The 15574-nt window shown below is 39.6% G+C and overlaps 1 protein-coding gene across 3 annotated transcripts in view; it reads right to left on the bottom strand.

The window, feature by feature from the left end:
- MACROD2 (mono-ADP ribosylhydrolase 2) overlaps positions 1 to 15574 on the bottom strand; it is a 2330645-nt gene that overhangs the window by 94646 nt on the left and 2220425 nt on the right.

Here is a 15574-nt window from a genome sequence, read left to right as displayed (position 1 = left end):
TGCATTGTTTTTCCAAGTTGTCTCTACTTCTGTGAAAAGATCTTCTCTCCCTGCCTGAGACCATGTGACTTGCAGTGGTTCCTATGAGACAAGTGTATGTGCCCAGTTCACCTAAACAGAATATACAGTGTGTGCTCTTTTGTATTTTACTTTATGTTTTCTGTAAGATTAATCCTTGCCACTGCATGTATCAATGGTCTATTCTTTATCACCGATGTATATTATTCCATTGTACAAATATGTTCCAGTTTGGGGCTAAATGAATAACACTATTAAAAACATTTTTGTATATGTCTTTTGAGGGACATATGTATTCATATCACTTGGGTATAAACCCAGGAGTGAAATGGTTAAATAAGAGGCAACACATACGTTTAGCTTGACTAACTCCTGAGAAATGGTGTTCTGAAGAATTCGTTCCATTTTATAGTCTCACCAGAAATGTATGAGAATTCCAATTAGACTATGTCTAACGGACTATGTCATGATACAAGTCTTTTTTCTTTCAGCTATACCACACAGCACGTGGGATCTTAGATCCCCAACCAGGGATCAAAGCCATGGCCCTTGTATTGACGACATAGAGTCTTAACCCCTGGGACCACCAGTGTGCTGTGTGCTAAGTCACTTTAGCTGCATCCAACTCTTTGTGACCCTGTGGACTGTTACCCTCGCTCCTCTATTCATGGGATTCTTCAGGCAAGAATACTGGAGTAGGTTGCTATCTCCTCCTCCAGGGGATCTTCCTGACCCAGGGATCGAACCTGCATCTTTTATGTCTTCTGCACTGGCCGGCGGGTTGTTAAGCGCTAGTGCCACATGGGAAGTGTGGAATCTTAGCCTGTGGACCACCAGGGAAGTCCCCAAAAGTCCTTATATGGGGCAGAAAGCCATGCAGAATCTTTACCCCCCAAAATCATTTCCATGCTTTTCACCTCTGGGTACCATACAAAGTGATCACATCTTTGCACATTGAGTTCCTTTGACTATTTATTTATGCTATTTATTCACCTATTTATTATTCTCATCACACTATAATACAGCTGTATCTGTGTTCGTTTCCCTTATCAGGTTGTAAGCACTGTGATGTTACACATTGTTTTATTCGTATTAATCTGCCTAGTGTGTGCACGTGCTCAGCTGCTCAGTTGTGTTCAACTCTTTGCAATCCTATGGACTATAGCCCACCAGGCTCCTCTGTCCATGGTATTTTCCAGCAAGAAAACTGGAGTGGGTTGCTGTTTATTCCTCCAAGGGATCTTCCTGACCCAGGGATCAAACCCATGTTTCTTATCTCCACCTGCATTGGCAGGCAGATTCTTTACCATTGCACCTGGGAAGCTTCTCTACCTAACACCTGCTAATAAAGAGTGATCAATACATGTTTAATTAATTGGTCCTCCATTGTAGTCCTCATCAACGTCAGTAAATAGTAATTAGGGACTGTAACTTACTTCCATTAGCAACAGAGCACTAAGGCTAAGCACTACATGCGCTATATTTACTGCAAAGAATTTTGGAGGAAGAATTGAATGTTTTAGGCAAATCACCATCTCTTTGGGCTTCCATTTCATTATCTTTAGGGAAAAAACCCTCCCCACACCCCCCCCAAAATCCCCTAGATACTATCTTGGGCTTCCCTGGTGGCTCATTGGTAAAGAATACACCTACCAATACAGAAGAGGCAGGTTTGATCCCTGGGTTGGGAAGATCCCCTGGGGAAGGAAAGGGCCACTCAGTCCAGTATTCTTGCCTGGGAAATCCCATGGACAGAGAAGTCTGGTGGCCTACAGTCCACGGGGTCACAAAAGAGTGAGACATGGCTTAGCGACTGAACTACAGCACCAGATACTAATACCTTAGATTCTATCTCTGGCATTATATGAGGCCATGTCTCCTGGTAAAGTTTCTAGTCATCCCTGACATTTGTCTACTGGGAGGGTGATGTCAAGGGAAATTTCACTGTTTTGAGTGAGCCTCATTCTCTAACCCCTTTCAGGGATCACAGCCTTGTTGTGGAATCAACACTGCCAGGAGAAATATTAAAAGCCTCAGAAATGCACTTGATACCACTCTGATGGCAGAAAGTGAAGAGGAACTAAAGAGCTTCTTGATGAGGGTGAAAGAGGAGAGTGAAAAGCTGACTTAAAACTCAACATTCAAAAAACAAAGATCATGGCATCTGGTCCCATCACTTCAAGGCACATAGATGGGATAAAGCAGAATCAGTGACAGATTTTATTTTCTTAGGCTCCAAAATCACTGCTGGTGGTGACTGCAGCCATGAAATTAAAATGCTATCTCCTTGGAAGAAAAGCTGTCACAAACCTACACAGCACGTTAAAAAACAAAGACATCACGTTGCGGACAAAAGTCTATATAGTCCAAGCTATGGTTTTTCCAGTAGTCATGTATGGATGTGAGAGGTGGACCATAAAGAAGGCTGAGTGCTGAAGAACTGATGCTTTTGAATTAGAGTCCCTTGGACTGCAAGGAGATCAAACCAGTCAATCCTAAAGGAAATTAACCCTGAATATTCATTGGAAGGACTGATGCTGAAGCTGAAGCTCCAATACTTTGGCCACCTGATGTGAAGAGCCAACTCACTAGAAAAGACCTTGATGCTGGGAAAGAGCGAAGGCAGGAGGAGAAGGGGATGGCTGAGGCTGAGATGTTAGCATCACTGACTCAATGCACATGAGTTTGACAAACTCTAGGAGATGGTGAAAGACAGAGAAGCCTGGTGTTCTGCAGACCATGGGGTTGTAGAGTGGGACATGACTTAATGAGCGAACAACAACCATCCCTGTCACTGTTGATGGGGAACTGACCATCATAACTCCTCCTAGTCTTGGCTGGAAACTTAACTCATGATCTGTGATCTGCCTTTGTGCAGTGGCGGGGACGAGCAGACCATTCAAAGGGTAGAAGCAGCCACTTTACTGCAGGGTGTCTCCACTCCCAGTACTCCACTCCATACATTTTCAGAGAAAGTCCATCAGGAGTAGTAAGATGGCAATTCACCAAGGACTGGGCACCGCTGATGGGGTGGGACCGCCTGGGTGGCAGCCTAAGGCTGTGATGTGTACTAGGGATTTTCTCTGCAATCAGTAAGGACTGTTAACTCACTTGGAGGACAAGAGGCTGTTGCAAAGCTTTTTGAATTATTTCTCTCCCCTGCCCTTTAACTTGTCTCATTCTTTTTTTTTTCAGGGGGCGGGTATAGTTGCTTTGGGGGACTTCCCTTGTAGTTCAGTTAGTAAAGAATCTGCCTGCAATGCAGGAGATCTGGGTTCGATTCTTGGGTCGGGAAGATCCCCTGGAGAAGGAAATGGCAACCCACTCCAGTATTCTTGCCTGGAGCATCCCATGGACAGAGGAACCTGGAGGGCTACAGTCCATGGGGTCGCAAGAGTTGGACATGACTTAGCGACTAAACCACCACCACCATAGTTACTTTACAACATTGCATTACCTTCTGCTATACAACAAAGTGACTCAGCTATATGTATGCATATTTTTCTCTTGCCCCTCACCCTAGACCTCCCTCCCACCGCCTCCCCCCATCCACCCCTTTAGGTCACCATAGAGCACTGAACTGAGCTCCCTATGCTGTACACTAGGTTGACACCAGCCATCTGTTTTACACATGGTAGTGTCGATCCCAATCTCGTTATTTATCTCATCTGCTCTATTCCCCCTCAACCTTGTCTGTTGTCTGCATCTCCATTCCTGCCCTGTGAATAGGTTCATCTGTACCATTTTTCTAGATGCCACATATATGCAATCTTCTCTTGGGACAAAAATACATATATTTTCTTCTTTCTCATTTTTCTGACATTCAGTTCAGTTCAGTTGCTCAGTCCTCTCTGACTCTGAGACCCCAAGGACTGCAGCACACCAGGCCTCCCTGTCCATCACCAACTCCCGGAGCTTACTCAAACTCATGTCCATCGAGTCAGTGATGTTTCCAGTCATCTCATCCTCTGTCCTCCCCTTCTCCTCCCACCTTTAATCTTTCCCAGCATCAAGGTCTTTTCAAATGAGTCAGTTCTTCGCGTCACATAGCCAAAGTATTGGCGTTTCAGCTTCAGCATCAGTCCTTCCAATGAACATTCAGGACTTATTTCCTTTAGGGTGAACTGGTTGGATCTCCTTTCAGTCCAAGGGACTCTCAAGAGTCTTCTCCAACATATCACAGTTCAAAAGCATCAATTCTTCAGTGCTCAACTTTCATTATAGTCCAATTCTCACATGGATACATGACTACTGGAAAAACCACAGCTTTGACTAGACGGACCTTTGTCGACAAAGTAATGTTTCTGCTGTCTAGGTTAGTCATAACTTTTCTTCAAAGGAGCAAGTGTCTTTGAATTTCATGGCTGTATTCATCATCTGCAGTGATTTTGGAGCCCCCCAAAATAGTCTGTCACTATTTCCACTGTTTCCCCATCTATTTGCCATGAAGTGATGGGACCAGATGCCATGATTTTACTTTTCTGAATGTTGAGCTTTAAGCCAACTTTTTCACTCTCACTTTCATCAAGAGGCTCTTTAGTTCTTCCTCACTTTCTGCCATAAGGGTGGTGTCATCTGCATATCTGAAGTTATTGATTTTTCTCCCAGCAATCTTGATTCCAGCTTGTGCTTCATCCAGCCCAGCATTTCTCATGATGTACTCTGCACATAAGTTATATAAGCAGGGTGACAATATATAGCCTTGACGTACTCCTTTTCCTATTTGGAACCAGTCTGTTGTTCCATGTCCAGTTCTAACTGTTGCTTCCTGACCTGCACAGAGATTTCTCAAGAGGCAGGTCAGATGGTCTGGTATTCCCATCTCTTTCTGAATTTTCCAGAGTTTGTTGTGGTCTACATAGTCAATGGCTTTGGCATAGTCAATAAAGCAGGAGTAGACGTTTTTCTGGAACTTTCTTGCTTTTTCAGTGATCCAACAGATGTTGGCAATATGATCTCTGGTTCCTCTGCCTTTTCTAAATCTGGTTTGAACATCTGGAAGTTCATGGTTCACATATTGTTGAAGCCTGGCTTGGAGAATTTCGAGCATTACTTTACTAGAACAGGAGATGAGTGTAATTGTGTGGTAGTTTGAGCATTCTTTGGCATTGCCTTTCTTTGGGATTGGAATGAAAACAAATGTTTTCCAGTCCTGTGGCCACTGCTGAGTTTTCCAAGTTTGCTGGCATATTAGATGCAGCACTTTCACAGCATCATCTTTTAGGATTTGAAATAGCTTAACTGGAATTCCATCACATCCACTAGCTTTGTTTGTAGTGATGCTTCTTAAGGACCACTTGAGCTCGCATTCCTGGATGTCTGGCTCTAGGTGAGTGATCACACCATCGTGATTATCTTGGTCGTGAAGATCTTTTTTGTACAGTTCTTCTGTGTATTCTTGCCGCCTCTTCTTAATATCTTCTTCTGTTAGGTCCACACCATTTCTGTCCTTTATCGAGCCCATCTTTGCATGAAATATTCCCTTGGTATGTCTAATTTTCTTGGGGAGATCTCTAGTCTTTCCCATTCTGTTGTTTTCTATTCTATTTCCCATTCTATTGTTTTCCTCTATTTCTTTGCATTGATTCTGAAATTAAAGTAATGGCAAAAGGGGAAAGACATGAGGTTCTCAGCTTTGAAATGCAGAAATGCTCATCCTTGCTCCTTCCTGAGCCATGCCAGGATTTGGTGTGCTGCTGGAGGAGGAGGTCTGTATGAGTGCCAAGCCCTGTTCGCAGGCCTGCTGTGTGGTAATGATGACTTTCGGGGCTCCCGTCCATCTGCCTTTCTCTGCAGCCACTCAGACATACCACATTCCGTCCACTTTCTTGACCCCATGGGGCATGCTTTATGTTTGCCCCTCTACATTCAGTCTGGTTGAATTCTACCCACTGTCCTTTGCCCTAATCCCTCCTGGCAGAGGAAACAAAAGAACATAAAGGATCCCACAGTTTATACATATATTTTTTATACAGCGAACTCAATCATCCATACTAATGGGCAGGGGCCATTAGAACAGATAATCCAAAATCTATTCACTTTCCTTTAGAAATGGATCACATGATTGTTTCTTGTGAGGCCTGGTAATTAAGTTTGGCTCAAGCTAATGCTTTAATTAATTTGCATTAAAATTGGTCTGGGAACAACAGTCTAGGGTCAAACATTTCTAGAGGAGGATAAACCTAAATTCACTTGGTAGGTAAATAGACTGTTTTTAAACAATAGCAACAACAATATAGCTTTGTTATTTATAGATTATTAGATGCTCAGATCTTCCTAAGAACAAAGAATTTGTTTCTCTGATGTGTCTCTTAAAGATAATAGAAATTATGTCCTTTTGTTAAGCTTGAAACTTGATTGCTGCTATTGGTCAAAATTTTACTTTCACTATGTCTAAAAATACCCCAGATAGGATGAAATTTAAACCTAGGTTAAAGTGAATTTGATTATTTCTAAGTTATTCTTAGTTTTCTATTAGTCCTCTATTTCTTAGTTTCTAGGGCCAATAAAATTTTCTTTCCTAATGTAAATTATTGCTACAATTATTTCTTGTAGTTACAAAAGAAAGGCAGTTTTCACATAGAAACACTTAATACAGGTATTGGGAATTACCAGTAATTTTACAACTAAGGGATTGCCATTGTTAATACTGTAAACTGCTATAATTCACCTGCATATGTGTGTGTATGAACCTACATATGTATGTGTATATATATATATGTGTGTGTGTATATATATATGTGTGTATATATATGTATACATACATATGTAGGCACATACACACATGTATATTTATATGTATACATACATATGTATTTGTATAAGTGTGTGTCCTTGTGTATGTCCAAATACAAAAACTGTATCTACACACATACATACACAAATATACAAAATACATAAATGTATCCTGGCATTCCAATTAATCTCCATTTTGATTCTTTTTTAGTTTAGATTTCATAAGCAGCTTACACTGTCATTATACTTTCTTCAGAAATGTTATAAGATGCATTATATTCTATGTTATGGACAAATTTTGGGATGCTCCCTTTTGTTTTTTGTTTTCGCCATCAAACAGCACTGCAACGAGCATTGTTGTGAATACCTCTCTCTATACTTTTGGTGGCTGTTACTTTAAGATAAATTCCTAATGCATAACTCTTGGATCAAAGGGTAAACAGTTTACCTTTTATTAGATTTTGTCAAAATTGCTGATGAGGAGGTTATGCCCTTTAATCTCCCGCCAGTGGTGTGTGAGCATGTTTGGCTGTCTTCCTCATGCCACTTCTGTGCACTTTCAACCCTATTTAAATGCCTGATACTCAGAAGAAGACACCAAAATCGTGTTTTATTTGCATCGTAAACTAATGAAGAGGTAATTCATGTCTTCATATTTACAATGACTGCATTTTCTCTTTTGTGAATTACAATTGAGTCCTTTGCCCATTTTCTTCTTGAGTTGTTTACATTATTATTATTATTGATTTATGAAGTTTTTATTTTTGGAGTAAGAAAGTTGATTCGTTGTCATTTAGGCTGAGAATACATTTCCTAATAGCTTTTCTGTAGAATTTGATTACACACTTTATCATGTCAAAATGTATAAATTCAGCTTTAGCCACTGACTTTCCCCTTTTATGACACATGAGGACTTATGTACACATGCAGTGCATATACACATCTATGTGCACATACTTTATAATGCAATCATGTGTCTGTATACATACACATTTCAAAGGCAGTCCTTATTTCAAAACTAAGAACATTTATATATATGTAAATTCTGTGTATATATACACACATACACCCTTTGATTCTTTTAGCTAGTAGTTTTATAGTGTCATTTTTACATTTCATCTTGCTCCTTTTGGAATTTAAGTTGGCATAAGGGATGAGATTGGGATACAGTTTATTTTTTCAAATGGCCAACTAGTTGTCTTAATGCCATTTATTGAGTCATCTGTCTTTGAAGTGTCAGCCTAAATATGTACTGAAGTCCCGATCTCCTGAGGTCTATTTCCAAACTCTTTACTCTGTTTCATTGATCAGCCTGTCCATCCCTCCAATAGGACCACATAGTTAATCGCATTTTTTAAAGATATCATGTCATTTTTAGTCTATTTATTCTGTCATTGACTGATAATATCATATCTGTGAATTCTGCATTGCATTTCCAATTGGATTTTATTTGCAGTGTATCTTCTTATATCATCTGACACATAAAAACCCATCATTCTTATATTTCATCAGGGCTTTAAGTTTTTATTGATATAAAATGACCAACTCTTTCTCACTTGAGATTTTTGGCTAGAATTCTAACTGGAGAGATTCTAAAGTAGTTTTCCATGTTTTCTTTTGATGTTTATTTCCCAAACATTCTTTTTTTTTAACTTTAAATTTTTAAAGCCTTACTATTTTATTGAAATTAATTCAATCTGAGTGGTTTTTACACTCAGTAACCTAAATTATGCTTACTGTCATAACTATTTGCCTGTGTCATCCTCTTTCATATATTGTTTTTTGGTGATAACGTTACTTATTATTTTTATTTGCATTACTAAATATACTCTTATGCTTGGTATGATCTTCAGGGGAAATTAGAAAGCAAGATTTATTCCTTTAACTCTTGTGACTTAATTCTATTTGTAATTATCATAAAATGTTTCAAAGTTCTTCTAGTTATTCTTAAACCTGCCATTGTCAGAACCCAGAGCACAGCAGGATTTTTCATTGTTGAACTATCTTTATCAAAGTCAGCACTGTAGACAACCCTCACTGCTCCACACTGGAATTTTTGGTGTACAAACTTTGGCACTGAAATTTCCTTTCTTTACTCTTTTCCTTATTTCCTCTCTTTCTTTCTTCCTCTTTTAACTCTTCTATCAACATGCAACATACAATCAGGAAAGTACACAAACAATATGCAGATCCCAATTAAGTAATCAAAAGCAGATAGAGAAACTACATATTCTTAGGATAATCCTCCAGCCCTCAGCCCAGCTCCTAGCCCAATCAGTATCTCATCCCCAGTCACCCAAGTTTAATAAACACCCTGCCTGTCATAGTTATTTTCCCTGCTTTTCAAAGTTGATATAGATGAACTTGTACAACATGTATGCTTTTGTACCAACATATATGCTTTTGTACCATCTTTACGTAAGGTTTCTAAGATACATTTGTAAGATTCATTCATGTTTTTGCCTGGAATTCTAGTTTGTAATTTCTTTTTCCTTTCTTTTTTTTTTTTTAAAGATATTTTTGATGTGGACCATTTTTAAAGTCTTTATTGAATTTGGTACAGTATTGCTTCTGCTTATTCTTATGTTTTGATTTTTTGGCCATGATGCATGTAGAATGTAGCTCCCTGACCAGGGATCAAACCCACTCCCCCCCCACCCCGCATTGGAAGGAAAAGTCTTAACCAGTGGACTGCCAAGGAAGCTCCGTGTAGTTAGTAGTATTTGTGCTTCATTCTTATATTTGTTTCTCTGTATGTAACTTGTTTCTCTCGTCTGACTGCTTTGGAGATTTTCTTCCTTATCACTGCTGTTGACTGAGTTGATTATGATGTACTTAAGTATAATTTTGTGTTTCTTGTGCTTTGGGGTCATCGAATTTCTTCCACATGTGAGTTCATCGTTTTCATGAAGTTTCTGAAAAATTTCAGCAACTATTACTTCAAATATTTTTTTCTGTCTCCCCTTCCCATATCTGCCTACAGAGATTCCAATTCATGATTATTATATTTGGAATCACTCGAAGTTGTTCCATGGCTCCCTGAGGCTCTTTTCATTTCCTTCGGTCATTCATTTTCTCTGTGTATGGATTTGGATAGTTTCTATAGCTACAACTTCAAATTCACTGATCTTTTCTTCTGCCCTATCTCACCTGCCATTATTCCCATCAGGTATAATTTTCATCTCAGATACTGTTTTTCATCTCTAGAAATTCAATGGTATCTTTCTATATTTTCCATGTTTCTAATGAACATGGAATTCCTTCTTTTAGCTTGTTGAGGACGTGGAATACAATTAATGCTTTTTAATGTGCTCTTTCCTATTAATGGGATGTCCCTGGTGGCTCAGACGGTAAAGCATCTGCCTACAATGCGGGAGATCCAGGTTCAATCCATGGGTCAGGAAGATCTCCTGGAGAAGGAAATGGCAATCAACTCCAGTATTCTTGCCTGGAAAATCCCATAGATGAGGAGCCTGGTAGGCTACAGTCCATGGGGTCGCAAAGAGTGAGACATGACTGAGTGACTTCACTTTCACTTCCTATTATTACCCCATCTGTGCCACTTCTGGATTGATTCCTATTAATTATTATCTCTTCCCCTTTAGGTCATACTTTCCTGCATCTTGTCAAGCAGGCCAATTAATAACCCTACAATGGTCTGAGTGTTCAAGTAAAAGGAAGAGTCATACATCTCTCACTTTAAATCAGAATCTAGAAGTGATTAAGCTTGGTGAAGAAGGCATATCAAAAGCTAAGACAGGCTAAAAGCTAGGTGTCTCACACCAAGCAGTTAGCTAAGTTGTGAAGGCAAAAGAAAAGTTCTTGAAGGGAATTCAAAGTGTTTCTCCAGTAAACACATGAATGATTTAAAAAAAAAAAAGTAGATTATTGCCAATATGGAGAAAGTCTGGGGGGTCTGGATAGAAGATCAAACCAGCCACAACATTCTCTTAAGTCAGAGCCTAACCCAGGGCAGTGCTCCGATTGTCTTCCGTTCCGTGAGGGCTGAGAGAGGTGAGGAAACTGCAGAAGAAAGGTTTGAAAGTAGCAGAGACTGGTTTATGAGGTTTAAGGAAAGAATCCACCTCCATAACAAAAGAACAAGGTGAAGCAGCAAGTGATGATGTAGAAGCTGCATCAGGTTGACCAGAAGGTCTAGCTAAGATGTTTATGAAGGTGGCTACAGTAAACAATAGCTTTTCAGTGTCGACAAAACAGCCTTCTATTGGAAGAAGATGCCATTTAGGACTCTCACAGCTAGAGAGGAGAAGTCAGGGCCTGGCTTCAAGGCTTCAAAGGACAACCTGACTCTCTCGTTTGGGGCTAATGCAGATGGTGAAGCCAATGCTCATTTGTCATTCTGAAAATCCTAGGATGCTTAAAAATTAGGCTTAATCTACTCTGCCTGTGCTCTATATATGGAAAAACAAAGCCTAGATGACAGAGTGTATCTGTTCACAACAAGCTTTACTGGAAATTTCAGACCCATTGTTGAGACCTACTGCTCAGAAAAAAGATTCTTTTCAAAATATTACTGCTCATTGACAATGCATTTGGTCACCCAAGTGCGCTGATGGAGATGTACAGTGAGATTAATATTGTTTTCACACCTGCTAACACAATATCCCTTCTGCAACTCATGGATCAAGGAATAATTTCAGCTTTCAAGTCCTATTATTTAAGAAATATATTGCATAAGGTTACAGTTGCCATAGATAGTGATCTCTCTGATGGATCTGGGCAAGATAAATTGAAAACCTGGGAAGGATTTGCCATTTGAAAAGCCATTAGGAAGCATTCATGATTCATGGGAAGTGGTCAAAATATCAACATTAACGAATTTGGAAGAAGTTGATTCCAACACTCACGGATGACTTAGAGGGTTTCGAGATTTCAGGGGAGGAAGTAACTGTAGATGTGGTAGAAAGAGCAAGAGAACTAGAATTACAAGTGGAGCCTGAAGATGTGACCAAATTGCTGCAACTCAAGGATAAAATCTTAGCAGATGAGCAGTTCTTATGGATAAGCCAGGAAAGTAACTTCTTGAGATGGAATCACATTCTGGTGAAGATGCTGCAAAGATTGTTGACATGACAGCAAAGTGCTTAGAATATTACACAAACTTACTCGAGAAAGCAACGACAGGGTTGGTGAGGATTGAGTCCAATTTTGAAAGAAGTTCTGCTGTGGGTAAAATGGTATCAAACAGCACTGCACGCTACGGCGAAATTGTCCATGGAAGGAAGAGTCAATGATGTGGAAAAATTCACTGTTGTCTTATTTTAAGAAATGACCACAGCCACTCCAGCCTTCAGCAACCACCACTCTGATCAGTCAGCAGCCTCGGCATCAAGGCTCACATCAAGGTGAGACCCTCCACCAGCACAAAGATCATGATTCATCAAAGACTCAGATGACAGCTAGCAGTTTTTAGCAATAAAGTAGTTTTTAGTTAAGGTATATGTACTGCTCTTTTTTTAGACCTGGCGTTATTGCACAATTAATAGACAACAGTAGAGTGTAAACCCAACTTTCACATGCATTGGGAAGCCAAAAAATTCATGTGACTGGCTTTATTGTCATATTCCCTTCTTGTGGTGGTCTGGAACACAACCCACAATATCTCAGAGGTATGCCTGTACAAACATCCTTGAAAAAACTGGCCAAAACAAAGGCATTCAAGCTCTCTGCTCATAAAACATGCAGAAACACAAGAAGTGCAAGGGGATTTGTCTTCCAATACTTCTTTTCATGCCCGGTAATTTTGTTGATTACTCTGTTGGATGTGAAGTATGTTTCTAGTTTTACAGATGTTCTTGAGTTTCATTTGAGGATAAGTTAAGGTATTTACAAACAGTTTGATCCTTTCAAGTCTTGTTTTGAAGCTGGCTTGCACAGGACAAGAGCAGTATTTGGCGTATTGCTAGTTTTGCTCCACTACTGAGGCGAGCCCCTTCTGAGCCCCCCATGCATTCTTAGGTTTTCCAGTCTGGCTAGTGGGAACAGGCACCCTTCTCACCCCTGTGGAAGCCCCAGATATCAGGACCTCAAGTCCTTTCGTGTGGTTTCCCAAGTCTCTTACACATGTGCAGATCAATACCCCTCTGAAGACTTGAAGGATTCCCTCTGTAGGTCTCTGCGCTTCCCGGGTGGCACTAGTGGTAAAGAACCCACCTGCCAATGCAGGAGACATAAGAGATGCTGGTTCAGGAAGATCCCTTGGAGGAAGGCATAGACGGAGGAGGCTGGTAGACTACAGTCCATAGGGTCACACAGGGTCAGACATGGCTGAAGCGACCTAGCACGCATACACTCTATAGGTCTCGAGAGTGTTCCCTGTGTGGAGCTCTCCTTTCTTCAGGACTCCACCTGGCCAATGCTAGATGCTTGGCTTTCCATCACTCTCAGCTCTTTCCTCAACTCAGGAAGTCTGCTGGGCTTGGCACTGTGGCCTGCAAATTCTCTCCAGTCATGGGGCTTACCTCATTTTTAACTCTCAGGCATCACTGAGATTTACCAAATTTTAATATGAATTGGTGCTCCTATTTTCCATGACAATGGAAAAATATTACCATACTTTAATTTATCTCATTCCAATAAATGCCATTATTGCAATGCATTTTGACTCTAAGTCTATCTTAACTTCCACAATACACTATTCTTATTATAATCATCATTGATTTGTATCATCACTGTTCGTTTAGACTTATCCAATAACTACCATCTGCCTTGCTTATAATTCCTTCTGTCATCTAATAATTCCTTTTGACATCAATATCCTCCTACCTGAAGAACACCAGAATTTTCTGGTGATGCAGATTTCCTTGCTTGCTCAGAAATGTTAATTAATCTTTTTTTTTTTTGTAATAGTTATTTGGCTGTGACAGGTCTTAGTTGCTGGTGCGTGAGGTCTTTAGTCGTGGCACGTGTGATCTAGTTCCCTGGCCAGGGATTGAACCCAGGCTTGCTGCATTGGGAGCACGGAGTTTTAACCATCGGACCACCAGGGAAGTCCAAACCTTTGTCCTTGAAACATACATTTTTCTCTGGGCTTAGAGTTCTTGGGTGGCAGTGACTCTTTTGTATTGTCTTTTTATTTCCATCATGTCTTCTGAAAAGTCAGCTATCGGTCCGATTGTTTGATGACTGCTTTTGGATGTTCTGTTTATCCCTGGCTTTCAGCAATTTTACTATGATGGTTTGGGAATTATTCTGCTTGGAGTTCAAAGGACTTTTGGAACACGTGACTTGATATCCCTTCTCGTTGTAGGAAATTTCTCACCAAAATTTCTTCAGATATTTTTTCTGTCCAATTCCTTCTCTCCTTTCTGTCCAGGATTCCAATTATATGCGCATTAGACTTTGTCATTGTATCCTGCACATCTTTCCCCTTTCTTTAGTTTGCCATTCTTTCTCTCCTGTCTTTTAGTTCAGATATATTCTTCTGACCTAACTTCTAGTTCACAAATTCGGGAATACTGGAGTGGGTTGCCATTTCCTTCTCCAAGGGATCTTCCTGACCCAGGAATCGAGCCCGGGTCTCATGCACTGCAGGCAGATTCTTTACGAACTGAGCTACGAGGGAAGCCCTCATTTGCATCTAATAAGTCATAAACCTATTCACTGAATTCTTCATCTTAGAGTGGCATCTTTTACTTCTAGACTTTTTCTTTTTCTCTTTTGAATTTTCAGTTCTCAGCTAAACTTTTCAATCTTGTCTTGTCAGTGGAGGAACTGGTTTGCATGGTCTCTGTGTTTTATACTTTGGGTTTATAACATGAATATTTTCAGCCCAAGTGGGTTTCCTGCTCTTGACTGTTTGTTTTACATGTTACCTTGTTTCTTTATTTTTTTTTCTGGCTATTTTCTGGCATTTACAATGCTCTTTCTTTCTTGCATCTAGTAAATAATTTACATTTGCTTTTCTCAGGTACCTAGATGGACTGGTAATCTGGGTTGATCTCAATTTAATTTGGGGATTGAGATGATTTAAAGCTGAGCAGCAATCTCTCAGAAGGCTGATCTATATCTGTTTCATCTTTCCTGCAGAGATATACATCTTTGGGGTTTCAGCCCAAAATATCACATTACCAGGGCCCTTTTGAGCAGTGAGACTTAAGATGCCTTTTGCAGAATCAGCAAATTCCGTAAGGTAAAAATAGTTTCAAATTCTATCTATGTTCATGTATCTATCTATCTATATAAAGATGTGTGTGTGTGTGTGTGTGTGCATAGTCCAGGTTGTCCAGTCAGAGTAATGGTCTATATTATTGAGTCTCTCATTGCTGAAAGAAAAACTGTCTCCTTTTTCTTTCTCATTAAAAAAAAATATTATGATTTTCAAAGGTAAAAGCAATCATTTAAGTAAGCTCTTTTGATACTAATTTTGAAACAATTATTCCAACATTTTCATACATTTAAATGAGTCTCTTATCACATAGTCCTTTCCAACTGTGCCTTTCTCAGTCTTGAATGTTTCCTTTCTTTCTGTATTTATTGTTTTTGCACAGGCCTTTTGTTAGTTTCTTCAGAAAGGACACTTTGGGTAGCATGTTTTCTTAATCTTTCTATTCCTGAGAAAATATTACTCTTGACTTCATGCATGAGTAATAACTTCACTAAATATAGATGCAGTGTCCATTAGAGCTCTGGAAATGTTACTCCATTTTTCTGGTTTTTTTTTGAAAATGCAGAGTTGTGGAAGAAGTCTAAGGCTAATTTGATTTTGGTGATTTTAGTTATAAATGGATTTTGAATTTCCAAGATGCTTTAAAAGCCTTCCTTTGTTATTTATTTTTTTTTCAATTAAACAATTAATTTT

The sequence above is a fragment of the Bos taurus genome, chromosome 13 (assembly GCF_002263795.3).
Source record: "Bos taurus isolate L1 Dominette 01449 registration number 42190680 breed Hereford chromosome 13, ARS-UCD2.0, whole genome shotgun sequence".
Classification (NCBI taxonomy): domain Eukaryota; kingdom Metazoa; phylum Chordata; class Mammalia; order Artiodactyla; family Bovidae; genus Bos; species Bos taurus.
Note: the sequence above shows the minus strand (reverse complement) of the source record. Positions and strands in the feature narration are given on the sequence as shown.